Source organism: Bos indicus, chromosome 28, assembly GCF_029378745.1.
Source record: "Bos indicus isolate NIAB-ARS_2022 breed Sahiwal x Tharparkar chromosome 28, NIAB-ARS_B.indTharparkar_mat_pri_1.0, whole genome shotgun sequence".
NCBI lineage: Eukaryota > Metazoa > Chordata > Mammalia > Artiodactyla > Bovidae > Bos > Bos indicus.
In genome coordinates, this window is record NC_091787.1 from 39,385,830 (window position 1) to 39,398,751 (window position 12,922).

The window sequence follows — 12,922 nt, forward strand, 5'->3', positions numbered from 1 at the left end:
TCTTTTATTTACTCTTGAGATCGCTATAGTTAGTTTTCTGTGCCTCATCTTATTCCCTGAAACTCCTCTGGCAAAGATGACCAAATTTGCAAACTGCCAAGGGGTGATCATTCTTTTTAGTATTTACTTTTTCTTTGCTTATCTGTGGAATTTGACACTACTGCCTATTATCATTTTCAAATTCTCTTCCAGTTCTTTTTTCTTTCCTTTGGATTAGGCATTCTCAGCTGCCTTTTTGTTGTTGTTGTTGTTTTCTTCTTCATTTCTTAAATGTTGGTGATACCCTGGACAGTGCCCTCGGTCTTTTTTCCTTTTTCTGCATTTTCCCCAGGTGACCTCACCTGTTTCTGGTGGAACATTTGACAATTATCTCTATAGTCACAAATCCCAAATCATCATCTCTCATTCGGACCTTGCATTTCAGACTCCTTTCCATGGCTAGTAAACACCCCCACTAGCACCCTCTGTAGGTCCCTCAAGGTCAGCTTGGCATGCTAAGTTCATGGTCTGTTTCCTCATGTATAATATTTGCCTTCAGTTAAAGGTACCACCCTCTGCTCAGGCAGACAAACCCTGAATCCTGAATCCTTCCCTCTCTACATCTAATCAGTCAGTCAGTTATTCATCCATTTCCATCTCCTGTACCTAATCAGTCAGTCAATTATTCATTAAGTATTGTGCTCTCATTTTGTGTCTACAGTTGTGATAAAGTTCTCAAAATTCAGTATTGCTAATATCTTTTTTTATTTGTACCTTTCCCCCTAACCTTTTTGCTACAATCCTTGCCATCTTTCTCATGTTAAAACCTCTTATTCTGTCTTCCTTCCTTTGATCCAAACTTCATACTGAAATCAGAGTCAGTTTTCAAAATTCAGATCAGATCATTGTTGTTTTCTGGCTTAAAACCCTTTGACTTCCTAACTGCCCATAGTAGAGTTCAAATTCTTAATATGGCATTTAAAGCCTTTCACAGACTGTATTTTCCCCATTCACCTTCTCTTTTTTCCTGTTGCATCTTTGAACCCTGTTCACTACCCTTGTTTAATAAGTTTCCTGAATGTGCCATGCTGGTTCTTTGCTTTTCTTTATGCTCTTAGGCTGTATTGGTTCTCATATTAAGTGTCTTTATTATTATTTTCTATGTGTCATTTGAGATTCAACTCAAGCATTGACTTGCTTTGTGACACCATTTGTGAAAACCCCTTCTGCCAATTAAGTGCTTTTCTTCTCATGCCCCCATGGTATGCTCTCCTATAGCATTTATAGTACTTTGTTGCCTTTTTCTTGTTTGTATGTCTTTTCTTTGTATTGCAGTGTCTGTTGTATCTACAGCCTCTAGCACAGCCTGATTTGTAGTCAGTGTTTCAGTGAAAGTGAAAGTGAAGTCGCTCAATTGTGTCCTACTCTTTGTGACCCCATGGACTGTAGCCCACCAAACTCCTCTGTCCATGGGATTTTCCAGGCAAGAATACTGGAGTGGTTGCCACTGGAGATCTTCCTGACCCAGGGATTGAACGCGGGTCTTCCGCATTTCAGGCAGACGCCTTACCATCTGAGCCACCAGGGAAGTCTTTAAAAAGGCTTTCTGTACATGTTTGATGATTGAGTGTTCTAAGTTGTTGCCATGATGAAAACTTTCCTTCCTTTGCCAGAGCTTGAGCTCCTCCTGGCCGGCATTATATCTTAATCTATATTCCTTATCTTGTCTCATTGATGCTTAATAAAAATGTGTTGTAGTAATCTGAGGTGGAGGTATGCAGTGATATAAGTGGGGCTTCCCTGCAGAGGAAGAAGTTGAATTGTGTTAGTCCTAAGCACAATAAGATTGCTCTTATATTATGCAAATACTGTACCTAACCTTAATCATTCTGATTTTTGCCAAATCAAGAAAATTTGGAGTGCCAATACCTCAGGGGATTGATTAAATGCTATTAACTAGCTTGAGGATTTTTACTTTTTAAAAATGTTAAAGGAGTTCCCTGCTAGTCCAGTGATCAGGACTCCGCACTTCCACTGCAGGGATTGTGGGCTCGATCCCTGGTTGGAGAACTAAGATCCAACAAGCTGTGTGGCCAAAAGAAAAAAAAAAATAGTTAAAATATGACTATCCTAGTTCTATTAAAAGTTGTAATTATCTCAAATACTTTGTAATTAAGTCACACAAAGAGTCAGCATTTAAAGAGCACAATCAGACTAAGACTGATTGTGTCATCCCATTTCTTTTGTAATTTATTTTTTTAGAAAGAAGTTTTAGGCCAAAAGTTTTAGGTTCCTTGGAAAAAACCAAAGAGTTAGGTGTGCATGGGTATGAATAGGGAATGAGATTCCAAACTGGAATAAATTCTTAAGAAGAAAGCTATCAAGGAAGAGATTGGCTTCTTTACTGGGTTTAATAACGAAGTGTGGTTTGAGGAGGGGTGGAGAAAAAAGCTAGTGTCATGAATTTGGGCACTTGTTCTACCTCGGAAAGTAGGAGTTTATAAATAGAAGCTTATATTTGTGCTGCATTGTGTTATGTTTTATGCACATAGATGTTTATATTGTTGATTTGAGGTAAAACTAACAAAGTTCTCAGAAAGTCATGGTTAAGGAATATGCTTTTCTTGCTTTCAACCTGCATTTATAAAATGCCAGTTACATGCCAGCCACTTAATTTCTTGACTAAGACCACAGTGAGGAAACAAATGAGCGAAAGGCATAGTTTGTATCTCAAAGAACTTGGTCTCCAGTGAGGGGAACATAAACCTGGCGTGGTCTGAGGAATGCTTCTTGGCAGGAATACTTCTTGATAAGAAGTAGGAGTCCACTTTCATTTGGATACCCTGAGCAGTTACTGAGTTTTATCTGAACTGAATAGTAAAATTTGGAGAGAGAACTTCTGTGGTTTGGCCAAAGGAGCTTGCAGTTAGTTATTCTTTACCTACTAGTATTCTCTTTGTTCCTTAAATTTAAGTTTCAGAAGTAATATACTTAGAATCTACATTTAATAACATCGTTTAATGTTCCTAAACCACAAATTCATTTTGAGACTTTGAATCCCAAGTTGCTTTGGTCCCCATCTGCCTGAGAAAAAGTTGTAGCTTGAGGACAAAAAGTTCAGCTTGACTTAAAAAAACTATGGAGTTTTGTGTTGAGCTTGGTGTGCACTCTTTAAAGCCATGAAGAAGCTGGAATGAAGTTGTATTGTTTTAAACATTTATTTTTGAGGATGCCATTTTTGCTTATTTAATTGCTGTAATCAAGTCTTTGAATCAACTTGACATAGATGACAGCCAGAAAAAAACAAGGGAGAAGGGGATTTGGTTGAGTGACACAAGGTAAAAAAAAAAAAAAAAATTCTTTTTAAAAATTAAGATGTAGTTATCTGAATGTGAAAACAAGTTTCCAGAATTAACTGGTCGGGGCATGTAGTCATCAGCATTGTTGTTCAGTTAATTGCTCTTGGACTCTGGAATGAATTTATGCCTATGTAAAAGCCCTGAAATGCATTCAAATTCATACCTTCTAAAAAGCTACTTGAAAAACTAAAAAAAGAATTTGAGTAGGTGGTTCCTCTGATGATAGGGTAATGGATATGAAAGGAATTTGAAAAACTGAAAGCTCTTACTTGTTTCTCTGCAAAAACTTCTTTAATCATTACCTGCATTCTTTGCGGTCTTCATGCTTCTCCTCTAATCTCTGCTGTCCAGTTCCTTCACTCTTGTCCCAAGCTGTCAGTAAACTCAGAATATTTCGTTCCTTTGTCCGGAAGGCAGTCTGCGTGGATCCTGAAGTCAAGTGGACTTGAGCCTGGATTCTCTTCAGTAATTTCTGAACTTGTGACTTTGGACAAGTGTTTTAGCTTTTCTGAATCTTGGTTTATCTATTTAAAATAGGGTGAACTCTACCACCTTATAATATTAGGGCAATCAAGCAGTTAACAGGGACAAAGTGATCAGGATGGTACCTGTCGTATAAGTGCTCAGGGATATTGGCTCCTGCTTTTCCCCTCTCATCCAGTTGTGGATTCCTTATGAAAGCAAAAAACTTTGATTTACAATTTTTTAAATAAGGAATTTATAAGTAGTTTTTGAAATTCTTTTAAATGTGAATTTGTTGTTCAGTTGCCCAGTTGTGTCCGACTGTTAGTGACACCGTGGACTACAGCATGCCAGGCCTCTCTGTTTTTCACCATCTCCCGAAGTTTGTTCAAGTTCATGTCCATTTCATTGGTGATGCCATCCAGCCATCTCATTCTCTTTCTGCCCTCAATCTTTCCCAGCATCAGGAAACGTTTCCATTGAGTTGGGTGTTTGCATAAGATGACCAAAATACTGCAGTTTCAACTTCAGCATCAGTCCTTCCAACGAGTATTCAGGGTTGATTTCTCTTAAGACTGACTAGTTTGATCTCCTTGCTATCCAGGGGACTCTCAGGAGTCTTCTCCAGCACCACAGTTTGAAGGCATCAATTCTTTGGTGCTCCGCCTTCTTTACAGTCCAGTTCTCACAACCACATGTGACCACTGGGAAGACCATAGCCTTGACTGTATGGACCTTTGTCAGCAGAGTAATGTCTCTGCTTTTCAACACAGAGTCCAGGTTTGTCATAGCTTTCCTGCCAAGAAGCAAACCTCTCTGATTTCACGGCTGCAGTCACCATCCACAGTGGTTTTAGAGCCCAAGAAGAGGAAATCTGTTACTACTTCCACCTTTTCTCCCTCTATTTGCCTTGAAGTAATGGGTTCAGCAATACGTGAACCGTGAACTTCCAGATGTTCAAGCTGGTTTTAGAAAAGGCAGAGGAACCAGAGATCAAATTGCCAACATCCGGTGGATCATCGAAAAAGCAAGAGAGTTCCAGAAAAACATCTATTTCTGCTTTATTGACTATGCCAAAGCCTTTGACTGTGTAGATAACAATAAACTGTGGAAAATTCTGAAAGAGATGGGAATACCAGATCACCTGACCTGCCTCTTGAGAAACCTGTATGCAGGTCAGGAAGCAACAGTTAGAACTGGACATGGAACGACAGACTGGTTCCAAATAGGGAAAAGAGTATGTCAAGGCTGTATATTGTCACCCTGGTTATTTAACTTATATGCTGAGTACATCATGAGAAACACTGGGCTGGAAGAAGCACAAGCTGGAATCAAGATTGCTGAGAGAAATATCAATAACCTCAGATATGCAGATGACACCACCCTTATGGCAGAAAGTGAAGAGGAACTAAAAAGCCTGTTGATGAAAGTGAAAATGGAGAGTGAAAAACTGGGCTTAAAGCTCAACATTCAGAAAACGAAGATCATGGCATCTGGTCCCATCGCTTCATGGGAAATAGATGGGGAAACAGTGGAAACAGTGTCAGACTTTATTTTTGGGGGCTCCAAAATCACTGCAGATGGTGACTGCAGCCATGAAATTAAAAGATGCTTATTCCTTGGAAGGAAAGTTATGACCAACCTAGATAGTATATTGAAAGGCAGAGACATTACTTTGCCAACAAAGGTCCATCTAGTCAAGGCTATGGTTTTTCCAGTGGTCATGTATGGATGTGAGAGTTGGACTGTGAAGAAAGCTGAGCACCAAAGAATTGATGCTTTTGAACTGTGGTGTTGGAGAAGACTCTTGAGAGTCCCTTGGACTGCAAGGAGATCCAACCAGTCCATTCTGAAGGAGATCAGCCCTGGGATTTCTTTGGAAGGAATGATGCTAAAGCTGAAACTCCAGTACTTTGGCCACCTCATGCGAAGAGTTGACTCATTGGAAAAGACTCTGATGCTGGGAGGGATTGAGGGCAGGAGGAGAAGGGGACGACAGAGGATGAGATGGCTGGATGGCATCACCGACTCGATGGACATGAGTCTGAGTGAACTCCGGGAGTTGATGATGTACAGGGAGGCCTGGTGGGCTGAGATTCACGGGGTCACAAAAGGTCGGACACGACTGAACTGAACTGAATGGGTCTGGATGCCATGATCTTAGTTTTTTTAATGTTTGGTTTTAAGCCAGCTTTTTCACTCTCCTCCTTCATCCTCATCTTAAGAGACTCTTTAGTTTCTCTTTGCTTTCTGCCATTAGAGTGGTATCATCCATGTATGTGAGGTTGTTGATCTTTCTCCCACTTATCTTTTTTTTTCTTTAATGCATTTTATTTTTCATTTATTTATTTTATAATTGAAGGATAATTGCTTGATAGAATTTTGTTGTTTTCTGCCAGATATCAACATGAATCCCACTTACCTTGATTCCAGCTTGTAACTCATCCAGCCTGGCATTTCTCATGAGGTGTTCAACATATAGATTGAACAAACAGGGTGACAGCAGAGAGCCCTGTCGTACTGCTTTTCAGTCTTGAACCAATTAGTTGTTCCATACAGGATTCTAACTGTTGCTTCTTGATCCACATACAGGTTTCTGCCATACAGAATTACCATACTTTAAATGTACTATACTTAAAAAAAGATTACTCTTATAGAAAGTAACTCAGAAAATCTCAGACATTTCCAAATCCTGTACCATGAATTATTCTTAGTTCAACATTAAATTAAAACTCAAAGACAATTGTAAAGTATTTCAGAGAAGATTATATCATTAGATTGTGTAGTCTAATGATAGTGTGTAGTCTATGTGTAGTCTATGTGTAGTCTAATGTGTAGTCTAAAAAGTCTATGTGTAGTCTAATGTGTAGTCTAAAAAGTCTATGTGTAGTCTATGTGTAGTCTAATGTGTAGTCTAATGTGTAGTCTAAAAAAAACATGTACTTTTTCAGATCGTTATGACTGCCTTGTTTAATTGCTTAATGGGGACTATGTGTCACAGCTCCTAAAATGAAGCCCACTCACAATGTCTGCTTCAAAGTTATAAACAAATATAGGAGAAAGTTTCATGAATATTTGAAGACCAGAAGTTAGCTTATCAACAAGTGAAGTGATGGCATTCATAATGCAAGCAAATAAGGAAACTTTATAGCTGAGGTGTCAGATTGGCTTTGTCTCAAGAAAGACCACAGTTCAAGATGATTGATATTATTTATGTTGCAATTATTTGTGCATTTAGAAATCAATAAGAGTGCGAGGTTTTGGCGGCCATGGCTCCCAACGTGCCTGCAGCCGAACTGGTCCCGGAGTCTCCTAAAGGCATTCAGGCCGTGCTCTTAGGGCCACCTGGAGCTGGCAAGGGTACCCAGGCACCCAGATTGGCTGAAAACTTCTGTGTCTGCCATTTGGCTACCGGAGACATGCTGAGGGCCATGGTGGCTTCCAGCTCAGAGCTGGGAAAGAAGCTGAAGGTGACTATGGATGCCGGGAAGCTGGTGAGTGATGAAATGGTTTTGGAGCTCATTGAAAAGAATTTGGAGACCCCTCCATGCAAAAATGGTTTTCTTCTAGATGGCTTCTCTCAGACTGTGAGGCAGGCAGAAATGTTTGATGACCTCATGGAGAAGAGGAAAGAGAAGCTTGATTATGTGATTGAATTCAGCATCCCAGACTCTCTGCTCATCCGGAGAATCACAGGAAGACTGATTCACCCCCAGAGTGGCCGCTACTACCATGAGGAGTTCAACCCCCCAAAGGAACCCATGAAAGATGATATCACTGGGGAACCCTTGATCCGCCGATCAGACGATAATGAGAAGGCCTTGAAAATCCGCCTGGAGGCCTACCACACTCAAACCACCCCGCTGGTGGAGCACTACAGTAAACGGGGGATCCACTCTGCCATCGATGCATCCCAGACCCCTGACATCGTGTTTGCAAGCATCCTAGCAGCATTCTCCAAAGCCACATCCTAGTAACAGAAGGCCAGGCGAGACTGCACCACTACTCATCACCCCACGGCATGATCCCTGCTCTTAGGTGCTGGGCAGAGGGAGGGGCGGTCAGGGTAAGGATGGGGGCAGAGGTGCCGTGAGGGCCCAAGAGGGGGAGAGGGGCTCTGTTGCCCTGAAGCAGTTTCTTTTACGTGGAGTAGAACTCTTAAAAGTATAAGCAAAGTGGAAAATTAAGTTTTTAAAACACTTGATTGGAGGGTATAAATAGAAACAAGGAGATGTAATGTTATTTCTAAGGAATCATGTTTTCATTTACTTTGGTCTGGTGACAACTGGACAGGTCTCAGTGCCCTGAGACCTCAGCTTTTATCAGAACCTCATGCCAGCCCAGGAATGCAGGAAATCACACTGTTGTCCCATAGCTTGGAATAGGACAGGAGTTGATTACTAATCCTGATTACCCATACCATGAAATCAGAACGTCATCTCCCCACGTGAAAGAGACATGGAGTGTGTTCCTGGGGGCGGTGTCTCAACAAATCCAGCTTACTGGAGTCATGGGGCAGGCTGGTGTCCCTCCCTTCCATACTCACCACTGATTTACCAGCCCACCTGCCCTCACGGTGAGCCCTCGGCAGCCACCCAGCATACGCCACAGTCCTGCGCTCTTGCCTTCCTCCACCCACATCGTGTGAAAGGACTCTTTTTAATGAATGAGCAAGTGTCCTAAGCAACATTATCCAAAGACTTTCCTTTCCATCCTTAAATCCTATGACTGGGGTCACTCTACAACACTGTGATGTATTATTTTCAATGAGGTGCCTTTCTTACCTGTCCAAATGCTGCCTGTTTGGCCCCTAAATAAAGCATGTTAAAAGTTTAAAAAAAAAAAAAAAAAAAAAAAGCAATAAATATTCTTGGTAGGAAATAGTGCATTCAGGTTCTAATCCTTTTTTTTTCCCCAAGTGATAGCACCCTAAGCATTTTGTTAGTAACAGTGTCTTTCTTGTGGACTTGGGCCTCTCAGTTATTAATACTTAAGATGTTCTTGGGAGATAACATATATTACCCTTACTTCAGACTGTCAAGTAGAAGTATAGAGAAGTGAAGGAATGTTCTGTTCCTTGTCTACTCGTGACTGGCTGGGGAATATTAAAGCCCTTCTGACTCACAGATGACTCACCAGAGGACAGAATCATTAATGTGGGTTCTCTAGTGATTTGTAGGATGGCCCTGATATCTGCTATCATGACCAGTGTTCTTATGGTCATCCTGAAAGGATTTGTACATGTGGAGTGTGTTTTGTGGTAAAGGTTATTATCAGAAAATAGGGATGGCAGTCATCTGGCACAGGTATGCTGTCTCTTTTCCTGCTCATGGCAGATATTGCTGTTTGATCACAATTCTTTACTGCAGAGTCTAGATTTCACCTCAGAATCCTTCTGAATGGATTGCTCAGGGCCATTACCACAAAATGAAATTATTACTTTTCAGCCTTGACTTACTATTTATTAAGTTAATTTACACTGAGATTATGAGTTTACTTAAAAGGTGAGGCTCTGTCATATTTGTGCTCCTATAGTAGGCACCAAGTATGCCCTCATACCTTCCTTTGGGCCAGACAGACACGCATGCAATTATAAGACAGACTCAGCTCTATTAGTGGTGTGAAGGGAATAGCGAAGGGTGAAGGATTAGTTTTAACTGGAAAAGTTTGTGAGTGTAGTGCTGTTTTACTTGGAGGGTGGGGTCTTCCAAGTGGTTTTTACAACTTTAGCAAGGGCATAGAAGGTAGAAAGTAGAGGATAGATTTTGAGGAATGACAGAAATGTATCTTGGCTTGAATGTACAGTATTTGCAGCGATAGGGTAGAACCTCACAGAGAAGCTTAATCTCTGCACAGTGGGTTTGAGTTTTATTTTATTGTTCCTGGGCCACATGTGGTTTTTAATCTGTAGAATGATATGATCAGATCTGTGCTTTGAGAGAATAACTGTTGACAGTCTGTATAGAAGTGAAGTGGAAATCTTGATAATGGAGGAAGCCTTTGTAGTCATGCAGAAAGAGGTGAGGGTGAGACCTAGAATTGTGAAATGGAAATACTGAATTCTGTATAAAATTTTAAAGATAAAATCGATGTGACACATTAAATTGAGGTTGAAGTTTGGAGAGATTGAAATGGTATCTGCTGACTAAAAGAACCTTTTCTGCTTTTTAATTCAGACTTCTATTTTATGTCTTTTTAAGTATATTCGTGTACTATTATAATTTTTAAGAACTTGTTTGATACTAAATACATTAAAAAATTTTTTTAATGCAGTTTTTTGGTTAAAACATTTTAAGTGGCAAATATATGGGCATATTTAAAGTATATAAGCAATCATGATTAAAAGTAAAAGAAGCCTTCTTTTCACCAAATTCTCACTTCGCTAATGGTAATCACTGTTAACAATTTTTTGTGTTTAAATATACAGGTGTACACATATCTCTATGTGGTATCTTTATCTGTTTATCATGTTACTTTTATAAAAATGGGATTCACTGTACAGATTCTGTAAGTAACAGAAATGAACATGTTCATTTACATGTCCCAAAGATAGAGTCTTTCTGTAGCATACAATAACAAAAAGCAAAATATGCAAACTTGAAATTATTCTTAGTAATCAGAGTTTAGTATTCTTACTTAGAAATGATGTTTCAAGCCAATGATTATCCATTAATTAATTTAGTTTGTCTAAGCTTTTCTTACCTTAAGTTTCTTGGAAATTATCTGTAAGCTGATGTTTAAGTATATATTTTCTATAAACATAATTATTGTTGAAATAAAATGTTTGTTAGAATAGTCATTCAATTTAAACAGTTTTACATGTTCATAATCTCAAACATTGCATATGCATAATATTGACTTGTTTGATCAGTAAGCCTGTATACGTTTTAGAAAGTTGTTCTAATGTGATAGTCACTCTGCCTGCTTCAGCTTAGGTTTCAAAGCTGTGCTGAAGATGTTTTCCTGGACTTTTCTAGGGCATGCCTAAGCAGGTCTTTCCATCCAAACTAGAGGATATTTATTAGTTTCCAAGTTTTATTAACTCGCCAGTTTTCTCTTATTACTCCTTCTAGGCAGTGCAATCAGGCTAGGAGCGACCACACTGTACGGAATCTTTTTCTGGCCACTACTTTTTAAAATTTAGAGATTTTTTTGTTTGAACATTTTCTTGTTTGATTGTAGCTGGTGAGTTTTTGGCTGAAAAATTACACACACATAAACACACATTTTGTATACTCTGTCCCTTTTATTTATTATTGAGGATAGGAAGTTCTGTAATTCTGTTTCACCCTACTATCTTTTATTTATTTATTTTTACTTAAATGTTTGTATGATTTTCTAACTATGTACATTTGACATGAATAATAACTAACATGTACATACTTTAGAAACTCTCTAATTCTTAAGATCAGAAATTAGAATCAATATTTTTTAATTGAAAAAATAAAACCAACAAATTAAAGACAATGTCTTAAGATACATAGTTAAAAAAAATCAGTGACCCTAAGGCATGCATTTTGCTTTTATTTGAATTTTGCTCTTGTTCGTGGTCTTATAACATTTCTATATAACCACAGAGATCATATAGTGGCCATATTATATTTTTGTTACTGTTGGGACATCTTAATATTTTTAATATTTAATATTAATCTCAATTGTAATGTCATCACATGACGTAGTGTATTATAGTAAATAGTTACTCACATAGAGGACTCTGTTTCTCATTTTATGCTCTTGTGTGTACTTTGAACCTTTTTATTGTTTTTTTAATTACCTTTAAAATAAATCTTGAGAAGTTGACATTAATGGATTAATCAATGTTATTAAATCATTTTGCCTCTCACTCTGGCACTAACTGTAATGTATGTTTATATTCCTGGATAGATATACTTTTGAGATATATGTTTAAAATGACAGCTGACATTTTATTCCTTAATGCCAGAATAATTTTTTTGCTGCTGTTGGATTCTTTATCTGCATCCTTCCCATAAACTTTAATAATGGAAGTTTAAAGTTTAAAGTTTTTGTAAGAGCATGTGTGCTTAAAAACAACAACAACAAAATCACACATTTTTAAAGGAGATATTAGTCACTCTTTACAACCCCATGGACTGCAGGCTTCCCTGTCCTTTACCATCTCCCGGAGTTTGCTCGAACTCATGTCCATTGAGTTGATGATGCCATCCAATCATCTCATCCTCTGTTGCCTCCTTCTCCTCTTGCCCTGTCTTTCCCAGCATCAGGGTCTTTTTCAGTGAGTTGGCTCTTTGCATCAGATGGCCAAAATATTAGAGTTTCAGCTTCAGCATCAGTCTTTCCAATGAGTATTTAGGGTTGATTTCCTTCAGGATTGACTGGTTTGATCTTGCTGTCCAAGGGACTCTGAAGAATCTTCTCCAGCACCACAGTTTGAAAGCATCAGTTCTTCAGCGCTCAGCCTTCTTTATGGTCCAACTCTCACGTCTGTACATGACTACTGGAAAAACCATAGCTTTGATGCTATGGCCCTTTGCTGGCAAAGTGATGTTTCTCCTTTAATGTGCTGTCTAGATCTATCATAGCTTTTCTTCCAAGAAGCAAGCATCTTTTCATTTCATGGCTGCAGTCACTGTCCACAGTGATTTGGAGCCCAAGAAAATAAAGTCTTCCTAAACAGAAAAATAATTTGGATTAGAAATTGGAAGTTGTGCTATAGAAGTGTTATTTTCTGTACAGATTTGTAGTTTAATTTTATTATTTCTGGATTTTGCTGTCATCATCCATAGCCCAAGTTTATACAAGTGCATATAAAGATGTTCTTTATTTTCTTTTTTTTTTCTGAAAAAGAAAAAAATTTCATTTTAATCTCCATTTTTAAAAAGTAAAGCAAAAATTAAAAGGAATTAGAATTTACAAATAACCCTAATGATTGCTTTAAAATGTAAAAAGTATTTAACAGACTTGATTATTCTTTATTTTCTTATAGTATTAAGTTATTAATTAGTGCATTCAGTATTTATTAAGAGTTCAGTAGGAATCATGAGTAGCTTTTGGGCTTTTCTGCATATAATTATTTAAGAATATGCATTCATATTATGTGATAATCCATGTTATTATCTTTATTTAGGAGTGTTTAATCTATT

General features: G+C 38.3%; 1 protein-coding gene and 1 pseudogene across 8 annotated transcripts in view; both read left to right on the top strand.

Moving 5' to 3' along the window:
- CCSER2 (coiled-coil serine rich protein 2) overlaps positions 1–12,922 on the top strand; it is a 156,164-nt gene that overhangs the window by 24,825 nt on the left and 118,417 nt on the right. The gene's annotated exons all lie outside the window — the stretch shown is intronic.
- LOC139180429 (adenylate kinase 2, mitochondrial pseudogene) lies at positions 6,624–12,921 on the top strand (annotated as a pseudogene).